The 12,253-nt window shown below is 48.0% G+C and overlaps 1 long non-coding RNA gene across 1 annotated transcript; it reads right to left on the reverse strand.

The window, feature by feature from the left end:
- Window positions 1–1,159: 1,159 nt before the first annotated feature.
- Window positions 1,160–1,982, reverse strand: LOC128138482 (uncharacterized). Its single transcript, XR_008234027.1, has 2 exons — window positions 1,756–1,982; window positions 1,160–1,568 (listed from the first exon to the last, which is right to left on the reverse strand). It is a non-coding gene; the product is annotated as an uncharacterized LOC128138482 (long non-coding RNA).
- Window positions 1,983–12,253: the final 10,271 nt, after the last annotated feature.

A 12,253-nucleotide genomic window follows, 5' to 3' on the forward strand; every position in this document is an offset into this window, starting at 1 on the left:
ACTCAGGAGGCCAGATGGAGAGCACGTGGGGGAGCGCAGCTCTTTGACCAATCGCTCCTTTGAGCCGCACCGACAAAAACCATCCCTGCATCAGGGAGTGCCACCCGCAGCTCTCCCCCCCCAGCCCAGCACCCACACCCCGAGGGGACAGAGTCAGGCCCTCTCAGGAGACACCTGAACCTCGCTCTCCCCCTTTGCCTTTTCTCCAGCATGGGCACCGCTTGCACACCCCCAGTTTTCAGGACTTGTCTCCCACTTATGGCTCCCTGCAAGACTGCTCAGTACCTGGATTCTTTTGAAAAAAATCATACATCCCGGCGTGGTGGGCTTCCCCGGGGCTGGCCATGGGGTGCTCTGCACAGGGGGAGGAGCGCTGGGAGGAGGTGCTCGTACTGCCCAGCAAGGCAGCCTAGAACGATGTTCTGCCTGGCTGCTGTACCATTCAGTCGCAACTGCAGAGCGGAATTGTGATAAGACTGGGTTTGAGGTCCGTCCTTTGCGTCATCTGACATGCTCCGAGAAGACCCTCGCGAGTCAGGTCTCCACGTCAGCCTTAACGGGATCTGCTGTATTTGGCCAGCGTGACTTTAGATGTACTCCAAAGGTGTTCCTCCCCTTTGCTGGCAGTCTGCAAAGCTTAACCCATTTCTTTTTACAGTATTATTAATATTTCGTTATACTCTGTTCCATTTTTAATGCCAGCCTGCTTACCAATATCACATTCCTTCCGCTCCTTCTCCCACCCAGCCCCACTCCAGCTTTCCGCTCATTTATCATCTCCAGGGTCTGGGGTGGGGAACACTGCTCCAGCCCCGCAGCCTCTGCCACCCCGTCAGCCCTCCTTGATGTGCTCAGCACTGGTCGGCCATCCTTTCCAGCACCCCCTTCCCTCTCTGCCCAGTCCATCCGCATTCAGGGCAGCATCCCCAGTCAGTTCAAGGACAACCCTTCGCACCTCACGTCCCACCAGCACGTCCCCATTCTGGTGGGTGAAAGCCTTCTTGACAGCCCCAGCTGGGAAACCAGGCTGATGCTGGGACAAAGGGGTCCCTCACTGGAGCGCAGGTCTCTGACAGCTTCTCTCACAGATCCAGCGCTGGTCCCAGCTCTGTGCGTTATACCCCGACGGAAACGGCCAAAACAGCCAAGGACGCACTGCTTTTGGCCAAAATGTATTTTTTATTTACTCTAAAAAAGACTCATCTTCTGAGGTACAGTATCCCTGTTGGAACTGGTGACAGGGACACCAGAAGGGGTTAGGCTGAGGTGAGTCGAGAGAAATCGAATTGTCCACTGAAGAGGTATCGTTGGTGAAAGAGCAGCTGGGACAAGCGGGCAGAGGTGAGGGGTCTGCGCTTGCGCTCCTGTACAGCTGCGTGAGCTCTGCCACAAAAGGCCACGGTGATGGGCTGGAGCTGTTGTTGAAAGTCCCATTTTCTTGAGCAACCTCAACTTTTCTTGTTCCTGCTCCTGACTCTGCTTTGCCTTTATCTCTAGTTGGATCTTCACTTTTCCAGGCAGAGTCAGTATCAGCTTGTCCCAGTGCTGCTTCATCTCCCTGGCTCCTTCTGTAGAAATGGGTTTCAGAAAAGACTACTCATTGATAGGAATTAAGAGGCCAGGTAAAAAAAATCTTACAGCAGAAACCCCAGCAGAGTACTGCCAGCAGCTGCCTTGGCACTCCAGGATACTCTAACTGCAAATACCCCATTGCCAACTGCAGCAATAACTAACTCTGGGGAAAAGCCAACTCACGGGTCTCTCTTCCTCAGCCGTGAAATGACTATGCAAGATCCAACTAGCCCAGACAGCACCACAGCCAAGGCTACTGCAGTCACTGGGATATAGTACTTGTGCAGCAATTCGTGACCAGCAGCCTCAGACCTTCTCCCAGCATCTGCCCCTGCAGGAGAAAAGACAACGCCACACGTTACTGTGCTCTGCGCTATGGATAGTCTCACAGTGTGCTTCACATGCCCAAGAGATTTGTTTTTCAGTGGTTGGTGCCTCTGGCTCTGGTGTCTTAGCGCCAGAGGACAAGAAGGATCGCTTAAACTTCTCGGGGAGAAGAGCCCACGTGCCAGCGAGCAGTTGCACCAGCACTACCTGTCTGTTCCTCCGGGCTGCAGGCCAGGGCTGTGTGCTGGGGACCTGCAGTTCAACCAACGAACGGCACTGCGGGGGTGGAGCAGAAACGCTCCTGTTTTCCCAAGCGGACATCTCCTGAGCACTCCCCTTCAGGACGTCCCAGAGCCTGAAAGATGGGAGCCAGCCCACGGGCTATTGCCTTGCTCCTGCAGTGCCACCTGCTTGTCACCCCCGGCCCCGATGCACACGCTGCGGGGAAGGCTTGCCCCGGGAGAGCGTGGCGCAGGGCTGGGTTGTAGCCCTCAAATGGCCTCATGCCCAAAAGGGCAAAGTTCCTAAATTCCTGGGAACTGGGTGCGGCAGGAGGTGAGCCCTCTATAACACCTCTTTTCTGATGCCACTGGTGGATGAGGGGTCAATGCGATGCTACTACCAGAAGAGAAGATCACGGCTACCCAGGACGGAGTGACCCAAGCCAGAATGACCAGAGCTTGGGGTGCCCGGAGCAAAACAGGTACGTGATTTGAATCTGTGTTCTGGGGTGCTGCTTCCTTCTAGAAATGCAGATTTAGAGGGACAGTGGGGACTCTTCAAAGAGCCCTTAGTTCTAACTGATGTCATGGCTATGTTGCCACCTTGGGCTTTTCCATCACCTGGGGCGCGGTACTCATTTTCCAGTGGCGTTCTCTTTTCTGTAGCCTCAGGAAACACACAAGGGCATGTTATTTGGCCATGTTTGGAAGGTCTAACTAACCACAAGGCTGCTCTGGGCTGGAGAGGGGACTGTTTCTTCCCAGCTCGTTGCTCCTTCACATCCCCGGTGGGAAAAGAAAGGCTTTTTGGGTGCGCCTGGCACAGCTTGGGAGCAAACCACTGCTGCTGGAGAGGCTGCAGAGAAGGGGCAAACAGAGGGAGAGAAACAGCTGCCCTGCCCTCAGTGTCCTGACCTGAAGCCATTCCTGTGGGCAAAGAGCTCCCAAAACGTGCAGTACTGTTTTAGAAGTCTCTCTTCTTTTCAAGAAACCCATCTGTCTTTGGGACACAAGGAGCTCGGGAAAGAGATGAGTAAAAACACAAAGGAGAGGTTGCAAAAGAGTGTTGACTTTTTAAATTGTTTGCAATGGTCCTTCACTGGAATGGGGGAGAAGGGTTTTACAGTTGGCCATGGCTCTGAGATCAGCCCAGCATGGTCCTGGAAGCAGGGCCATCTGAGGGACCTTCTTTCAGGACCTCTTCCATCCAAGGGACCTTTTTCATGGCCGCTATGGAAAGGAACCTGCTTGCTGGGGCAAGGGAGGGCAACCAGACGCTTGGAGCAATGTTGTGAAGAACTGAAAGTCCCTGGAGGGGAAAGGAGAAGATGCGAGCGCAGCTCGGGAGGCATGGAGGGCACCTATGGCAGGGGCAGTGGAGGCCACCTGAGCTTTCACCCAGGGCCATAAGGGACCAGGGAAGGAAAGAGAGCAAGGCTGAGCCCAGCTCTGCTGGGCTGGACTTTCTACTTCCACTTGGGGCTCTTGACTCCCAATTTACCCAATTTATATCCTATTTATATCTCTACTTAGGAAATCCTCCAAGTAGGTGCCCCATGTGGCCATCCCATGGGCCAAGAAGGTCCATCTCCAGTCCCAGCACTATGACACTCATCACGTAGCCTCCTGTTTCCTGGCATTTTCCTCCTTGCCCAAATCCATCCTATTCAACCCAGGAACCAAACCGTCCTTACGGGAAGCTTCTGCTTAGGACCCCCTCCAGCATCTGGGGCAAGGGTCCCTAAAAATTCAAGCCTGACCTTGAGTGAAGGTTGTTCCTGAGGGGAACAGTGTGATGAGTGTCTGTAAAGCTGAATTTCACTCTGCAGGGGCAGATCTTTCTGCACCGTTTGCAAGAGATCTGAGAGTGCCAGGCTGGGAATTTGAATATCTTGTTGAAGTGCCAAACTTGAGAGATCTACCCGGAACCAGGAGCTCAGTGTTGGGGTGAGATGTGTCTCACCGGGGAGTCTGTAGTGTCACCCTGTCCAGCTGAGCTCGTCAAATCAGGACATCAAGCAGTTTCCAGCCCAACCCCATGCTCACAGCAGGGCCCATCAGGCTGCTCAAGGACATGCCTGGTTGAGGTATGAATACCATCCAAGTCTTGCCCCTTGGGCTACAAGGTCTGTGCACACTTTGGGTAAAAAAGCCCTCCTCTTTAAGGCCCAAATCATCATTTTTGAGGCCCAACCCTCATGTTTAGGGTACAAAGCCTCCTTTTGAGAGCCCAAAGCTGCATCTTAAAGGCACAAAAACCTATTTAAGGGCCCCAAAGCCTCATTTTAGTCTCTAAAGACTCATTTTTAAGAGCCAAACACTCATTTTCAAGATGCAAGCCTCATTTTTAGGGCCCAAAGCCTCCTTTTGGGGGTCCAGAAAGTCACTTTTAAGGTCCAAAACCTCAGTTTTAGGATACAAACCCTCATCTGTAAGTTCCAAACCCCACTTCAAAGGTGGAAGGTTCAAAGATGCATTTTCAGGGCCCAGAGCATCATTTTTGTGCTCCAAAGTCTGATTTGGAAGGTCCAAACTCTCTTTACAGAGTCCAAATCTGAATTTCTAGGGTCCAAAGCCTCATTTTTACTATCCAAAGTGTTAGCCTTCCAAAGCCTCCCATTATGCTCCAAAAATGCCTTTTTTCAGGGTCCAAAGCTGCTTTTTGAGTATCCAGTCAGGCATTTTTAGGGTCCGAGCCACATCCGGACTGTCCAAAGCCTCATTTGGGGGGGTCCAAAGTTCCAGGGTTTGCGCTTTTAAGGTTCAAAGATGCATTTTCAGGGCCCAGAGCATCATTTTTGTGCTCCAAAGTCTGATTTGGAAGGTCCAAAGCCTCATTTGTAGAGTCCAAAGCTGCATTTCTAGGGTCCAAAATCTTCATTTGCCTTCCAAATGCTCATTTTAGGCTCCAAACCCCTCGTTTTCAGGGTGCAAAGGCTTAGTTTTAGTTTGCAGAGTCTAATGTTCAGGGTCCAAAGCATCAGTTTTCGATTCCAGACAGGCATTTTTAGGGTCCAAACCACATGTGGAGTGTCCAAGCCCTTATTTGGAGGGTCCAAAGTTCCAGGGTTCATGCTTTTAAGGTTCAAAGATGCATTTTCAGGGCCCAGAGCATCATTTTGAAGCCCCAAAGTCTGATTTGGAAGGTCCAAAGCCTCATTGGTCGACTCCAAAGCCACATTTCTAGGGTCCAAGCCTCATTTTTACCTTCTAAAGCCTCATTTTAGGCAACAAACCCCTCATTTTGAGAGTGTAAAGGCTCATTTTATCTTCAACAGTCGCATATTCAGGGTCCCATGCCATTTTTTAGCGTCCAGACAGGCATTTTTAGGGTGCAAGGCACATCTGGAGTGTCCAAGCCCTCATTTGGAGGGTCCAAAGTTCCAGGGTTCACGCTTTTAAGGTTCAAAGATGCATTTTCAGGGCCCAGAGCATCATTTTTGTGCCCCAAAGTCTGATTTGGAAGGTCCAACTCTCTTTACAGAGTCCAAATCTGAATTTCTAGGGTCCAAAGCCTCATTTTTACTATCCAAAGTGTTAGCCTTCCAAAGCCTCCCATTATGCTCCAAAAATGCCTTTTTTCAGGGTCCAAAGCTGCTTTTTGAGTATCCAGTCAGGCATTTTTAGGGTCCGAGCCACATCCGGACTGTCCAAAGCCTCATTTGGGGGGGTCCAAAGTTCCAGGGCTTGCGCTTTTAAGGTTCAAAGATGCGTTTTCAGGGCCCAGAGCATCATTTTTGTGCTCCAAAGTCTGATTTGGAAGGTCCAAAGCCTCATTTGTAGAGTCCAAAGCTGCATTTCTAGGGTCCAAAATCTTCATTTGCCTTCCAAATGCTCATTTTAGGCTCCAAACCCCTCGTTTTCAGGGTGCAAAGGCTTAGTTTTAGTTTGCAGAGTCTAATGTTCAGGGTCCAAAGCATCAGTTTTCGATTCCAGACAGGCATTTTTAGGGTCCAAACCACATGTGGAGTGTCCAAGCCCTTATTTGGAGGGTCCAAAGTTCCAGGGTTCATGCTTTTAAGGTTCAAAGATGCATTTTCAGGGCCCAGAGCATCATTTTTGTGCTCCGAAGTCTGATTTGGAAGGTCCAAAGCCTCATTGGTCGACTCCAAAGCCACATTTCTAGGGTCCAAGCCTCATTTTTACCTTCTAAAGCCTCATTTTAGGCAACAAACCCCTCATTTTGAGAGTGTAAACGCTCATTTTATCTTCAACAGTCGCATTTTCAGGGTCCAATGCCATTTTTTAGCGTCCAGACAGGCATTTTTAGGGTGCAAGGCACATCTGGAGTGTCCAAGCCCTCATTTGGAGGGTCCAAAGTTCCAGGGTTCACGCTTTTAAGGTTCAAAGATGCATTTTCAGGGCCCAGAGCATCATTTTTGTGCCCCAAAGTCTGATTTGGAAGGTCCAAAGCCTCATTGGTCGACTCCAAATCTGAATTTCTAGGGTCCAAAGCCTCATTTTTACTTTCTAGAGCCTCATTTTAGGCAACAAACCCCTCATTTTGAGAGTGTAAAGGCTCATTTTATCTTCAACCGTCGCATTTTCAGGGTCCCATGCCATTTTTTAGTGTCCAGACAGGCATTTTTAGGGTGCAAGGCACATCTGGAGTGTCCAAGCCCTCATTTGGAGGGTCCAAAGTTCCAGGGTTCACGCTTTTAAGGTTCAAAGATGCATTTTCAGGGCCCAGAGCATCATTTTTGTGCCCCAAAGTCTGATTTGGAAGGTCCAACTCTCTTTACAGAGTCCAAATCTGAATTTCTAGGGTCCAAAGCCTCATTTTTACTATCCAAAGTGTTAGCCTTCCAAAGCCTCCCATTATGCTCCAAAAATGCCTTTTTTCAGGGTCCAAAGCTGCTTTTTGAGTATCCAGTCAGGCATTTTTAGGGTCCGAGCCACATCCGGACTGTCCAAAGCCTCATTTGGAGGGGTCCAAAGTTCCAGGGTTTGCGCTTTTAAGGTTCAAAGATGCGTTTTCAGGGCCCAGAGCATCATTTTTGTGCTCCAAAGTCTGATTTGGAAGGTCCAAAGCCTCATTTGTAGAGTCCAAAGCTGCATTTCTAGGGTCCAAAATCTTCATTTGCCTTCCAAATGCTCATTTTAGGCTCCAAACCCCTCGTTTTCAGGGTGCAAAGGCTTAGTTTTAGTTTGCAGAGTCTAATGTTCAGGGTCCAAAGCATCAGTTTTCGATTCCAGACAGGCATTTTTAGGGTCCAAACCACATGTGGAGTGTCCAAGCCCTTATTTGGAGGGTCCAAAGTTCCAGGGTTCATGCTTTTAAGGTTCAAAGATGCATTTTCAGGGCCCAGAGCATCATTTTGAAGCCCCAAAGTCTGATTTGGAAGGTCCAAAGCCTCATTGGTCGACTCCAAAGCCACATTTCTAGGGTCCAAGCCTCATTTTTACCTTCTAAAGCCTCATTTTAGGCAACAAACCCCTCATTTTGAGAGTGTAAAGGCTCATTTTATCTTCAACAGTCGCATTTTCAGGGTCCAATGCCATTTTTTAGCGTCCAGACAGGCATTTTTAGGGTGCAAGGCACATCTGGAGTGTCCAAGCCCTCATTTGGAGGGTCCAAAGTTCCAGGGTTCACGCTTTTAAGGTTCAAAGATGCATTTTCAGGGCCCAGAGCATCATTTTTGTGCCCCAAAGTCTGATTTGGAAGGTCCAAAGCCTCATTGGTCGACTCCAAAGCCACATTTCTAGGGTCCAAGCCTCATTTTTACTTTCTAGAGCCTCATTTTAGGCAACAAACCCCTCATTTTGAGAGTGTAAAGGCTCATTTTATCTTCAACCGTCGCATTTTCAGGGTCCCATGCCATTTTTTAGTGTCCAGACAGGCATTTTTAGGGTGCAAGGCACATCTGGAGTGTCCAAGCCCTCATTTGGAGGGTCCAAAGTTCCAGGGTTCACGCTTTTAAGGTTCAAAGATGCATTTTCAGGGCCCAGAGCATCATTTTTGTGCCCCAAAGTCTGATTTGGAAGGTCCAACTCTCTTTACAGAGTCCAAATCTGAATTTCTAGGGTCCAAAGCCTCATTTTTACTATCCAAAGTGTTAGCCTTCCAAAGCCTCCCATTATGCTCCAAAAATGCCTTTTTTCAGGGTCCAAAGCTGCTTTTTGAGTATCCAGTCAGGCATTTTTAGGGTCCGAGCCACATCCGGACTGTCCAAAGCCTCATTTGGAGGGGTCCAAAGTTCCAGGGTTTGCGCTTTTAAGGTTCAAAGATGCGTTTTCAGGGCCCAGAGCATCATTTTTGTGCTCCAAAGTCTGATTTGGAAGGTCCAAAGCCTCATTTGTAGAGTCCAAAGCTGCATTTCTAGGGTCCAAAATCTTCATTTGCCTTCCAAATGCTCATTTTAGGCTCCAAACCCCTCGTTTTCAGGGTGCAAAGGCTTAGTTTTAGTTTGCAGAGTCTAATGTTCAGGGTCCAAAGCATCAGTTTTCGATTCCAGACAGGCATTTTTAGGGTCCAAACCACATGTGGAGTGTCCAAGCCCTTATTTGGAGGGTCCAAAGTTCCAGGGTTCATGCTTTTAAGGTTCAAAGATGCATTTTCAGGGCCCAGAGCATCATTTTGAAGCCCCAAAGTCTGATTTGGAAGGTCCAAAGCCTCATTGGTCGACTCCAAAGCCACATTTCTAGGGTCCAAGCCTCATTTTTACCTTCTAAAGCCTCATTTTAGGCAACAAACCCCTCATTTTGAGAGTGTAAAGGCTCATTTTATCTTCAACAGTCGCATTTTCAGGGTCCAATGCCATTTTTTAGCGTCCAGACAGGCATTTTTAGGGTGCAAGGCACATCTGGAGTGTCCAAGCCCTCATTTGGAGGGTCCAAAGTTCCAGGGTTCACGCTTTTAAGGTTCAAAGATGCATTTTCAGGGCCCAGAGCATCATTTTTGTGCCCCAAAGTCTGATTTGGAAGGTCCAAAGCCTCATTGGTCGACTCCAAAGCCACATTTCTAGGGTCCAAGCCTCATTTTTACTTTCTAAAGCCTCATTTTAGGCAACAAACCCCTCATTTTGAGAGTGTAAAGGCTCATTTTATCTTCAACAGTCGCATTTTCAGGGTCCAATGCCATATTTTAGCATCCAGACAGGCATTTTTAGGGTGCAAGGCACATCTGGAGTGTCCAAGCCCTCATTTGGAGGGTCCAAAGTTGCAGGGTTCACGCTTTTAAAGTTCAAAGATGCATTTTCAGGGCCCAGAGCATCATTTTTATGCCCCAAAGTCTGATTTGGAAGGTCCAACTCTCTTTACAGAGTCCAAATCTGAATTTCTAGGGTCCAAAGCCTCATTTTTACTATCCAAAGTGTTAGCCTTCCAAAGCCTCCCATTATGCTCCAAAAATGCCTTTTTTCAGGGTCCAAAGCTGCTTTTTGAGTATCCAGTCAGGCATTTTTAGGGTCCGAGCCACATCCGGACTGTCCAAAGCCTCATTTGGAGGGGTCCAAAGTTGCAGGGCTTGCGCTTTTAAGGTTCAAAGATGCATTTTCAGGGCCCAGAGCATCATTTTTGTGCTCCAAAGTCTGATTTGGAAGGTCCAAAGCCTCATTTGTAGAGTCCAAAGCTGCATTTCTAGGGTCCAAAATCTTCATTTGCCTTCCAAATGCTCATTTTAGGCTCCAAACCCCTCGTTTTCAGGGTGCAAAGGCTTAGTTTTAGTTTGCAGAGTCTAATGTTCAGGGTCCAAAGCATCAGTTTTCGATTCCAGACAGGCATTTTTAGGGTCCAAACCACATGTGGAGTGTCCAAGCCCTTATTTGGAGGGTCCAAAGTTCCAGGGTTCATGCTTTTAAGGTTCAAAGATGCATTTTCAGGGCCCAGAGCATCATTTTGAAGCCCCAAAGTCTGATTTGGAAGGTCCAAAGCCTCATTGGTCGACTCCAAAGCCACATTTCTAGGGTCCAAGCCTCATTTTTACTTTCTAAAGCCTCATTTTAGGCAACAAACCCCTCATTTTGAGAGTGTAAAGGCTCATTTTATCTTCAACAGTCGGATTTTCAGGGTCCAATGCCATTTTTTAGCGTCCAGACAGGCATTTTTAGGGTGCAAGGCACATCTGGAGTGTCCAAGCCCTCATTTGGAGGGTCCAAAGTTCCAAGGTTCACGCTTTTAAGGTTCAAAGATGCATTTTCAGGGCCCAGAGCATCATTTTTGTGCTCCAAAGTCTGATTTGGAAGGTCCAAAGCCTCATTTGTAGAGTCCAAAGCTGCATTTCTAGGGTCCAAAATCTTCATTTGCCTTCCAAATGCTCATTTTAGGCTCCAAACCCCTCGTTTTCAGGGTGCAAAGGCTTAGTTTTAGTTTGCAGAGTCTAATGTTCAGGGTCCAAAGCATCAGTTTTCGATTCCAGACAGGCATTTTTAGGGTCCAAACCACATGTGGAGTGTCCAAGCCCTTATTTGGAGGGTCCAAAGTTCCAGGGTTCATGCTTTTAAGGTTCAAAGATGCATTTTCAGGGCCCAGAGCATCATTTTGAAGCCCCAAAGTCTGATTTGGAAGGTCCAAAGCCTCATTGGTCGACTCCAAAGCCACATTTCTAGGGTCCAAGCCTCATTTTTACCTTCTAAAGCCTCATTTTAGGCAACAAACCCCTCATTTTGAGAGTGTAAAGGCTCATTTTATCTTCAACAGTCGCATTTTCAGGGTCCAATGCCATTTTTTAGCGTCCAGACAGGCATTTTTAGGGTGCAAGGCACATCTGGAGTGTCCAAGCCCTCATTTGGAGGGTCCAAAGTTCCAAGGTTCACGCTTTTAAAGTTCAAAGATGCATTTTCAGGGCCCAGAGCATCATTTTTGTGCTCCAAAGTCTGATTTGGAAGGTCCAAAGCCTCATTTGTAGAGTCCAAAGCTGCATTTCTAGGGTCCAAAATCTTCATTTGCCTTCCAAATGCTCATTTTAGGCTCCAAACCCCTCGTTTTCAGGGTGCAAAGGCTTAGTTTTAGTTTGCAGAGTCTAATGTTCAGGGTCCAAAGCATCAGTTTTCGATTCCAGACAGGCATTTTTAGGGTCCAAACCACATGTGGAGTGTCCAAGCCCTTATTTGGAGGGTCCAAAGTTCCAGGGTTCATGCTTTTAAGGTTCAAAGATGCATTTTCAGGGCCCAGAGCATCATTTTTGTGCTCCGAAGTCTGATTTGGAAGGTCCAAAGCCTCATTGGTCGACTCCAAAGCCACATTTCTAGGGTCCAAGCCTCATTTTTACTTTCTAAAGCCTCATTTTAGGCAACAAACCCCTCATTTTGAGAGTGTAAAGGCTCATTTTATCTTCAACAGTCGCATTTTCAGGGTCCAATGCCATTTTTTAGCATCCAGACAGGCATTTTTAGGGTGCAAGGCACATCTGGAGTGTCCAAGCCCTCATTTGGAGGGTCCAAAGTTCCAGGGTTCACGCTTTTAAGGTTCAAAGATGCATTTTCAGGGCCCAGAGCATCATTTTTGTGCCCCAAAGTCTGATTTGGAAGGTCCAACTCTCTTTACAGAGTCCAAATCTGAATTTCTAGGGTCCAAAGCCTCATTTTTACTATCCAAAGTGTTAGCCTTCCAAAGCCTCCCATTATGCTCCAAAAATGCCTTTTTTCAGGGTCCAAAGCTGCTTTTTGAGTATCCAGTCAGGCATTTTTAGGGTCCGAGCCACATCCGGACTGTCCAAAGCCTCATTTGGGGGGGTCCAAAGTTCCAGGGTTTGCGCTTTTAAGGTTCAAAGATGCGTTTTCAGGGCCCAGAGCATCATTTTTGTGCTCCAAAGTCTGATTTGGAAGGTCCAAAGCCTCATTTGTAGAGTCCAAAGCTGCATTTCTAGGGTCCAAAATCTTCATTTGCCTTCCAAATGCTCATTTTAGGCTCCAAACCCCTCGTTTTCAGGGTGCAAAGGCTTAGTTTTAGTTTGCAGAGTCTAATGTTCAGGGTCCAAAGCATCAGTTTTCGATTCCAGACAGGCATTTTTAGGGTCCAAACCACATGTGGAGTGTCCAAGCCCTTATTTGGAGGGTCCAAAGTTCCAGGGTTCATGCTTTTAAGGTTCAAAGATGCATTTTCAGGGCCCAGAGCATCATTTTGAAGCCCCAAAGTCTGATTTGGAAGGTCCAAAGCCTCATTGGTCGACTCCAAAGCCACATTTCTAGGGTCCA

Source organism: Harpia harpyja, unplaced genomic scaffold, assembly GCF_026419915.1.
Source record: "Harpia harpyja isolate bHarHar1 unplaced genomic scaffold, bHarHar1 primary haplotype scaffold_47a, whole genome shotgun sequence".
Classification (NCBI taxonomy): domain Eukaryota; kingdom Metazoa; phylum Chordata; class Aves; order Accipitriformes; family Accipitridae; genus Harpia; species Harpia harpyja.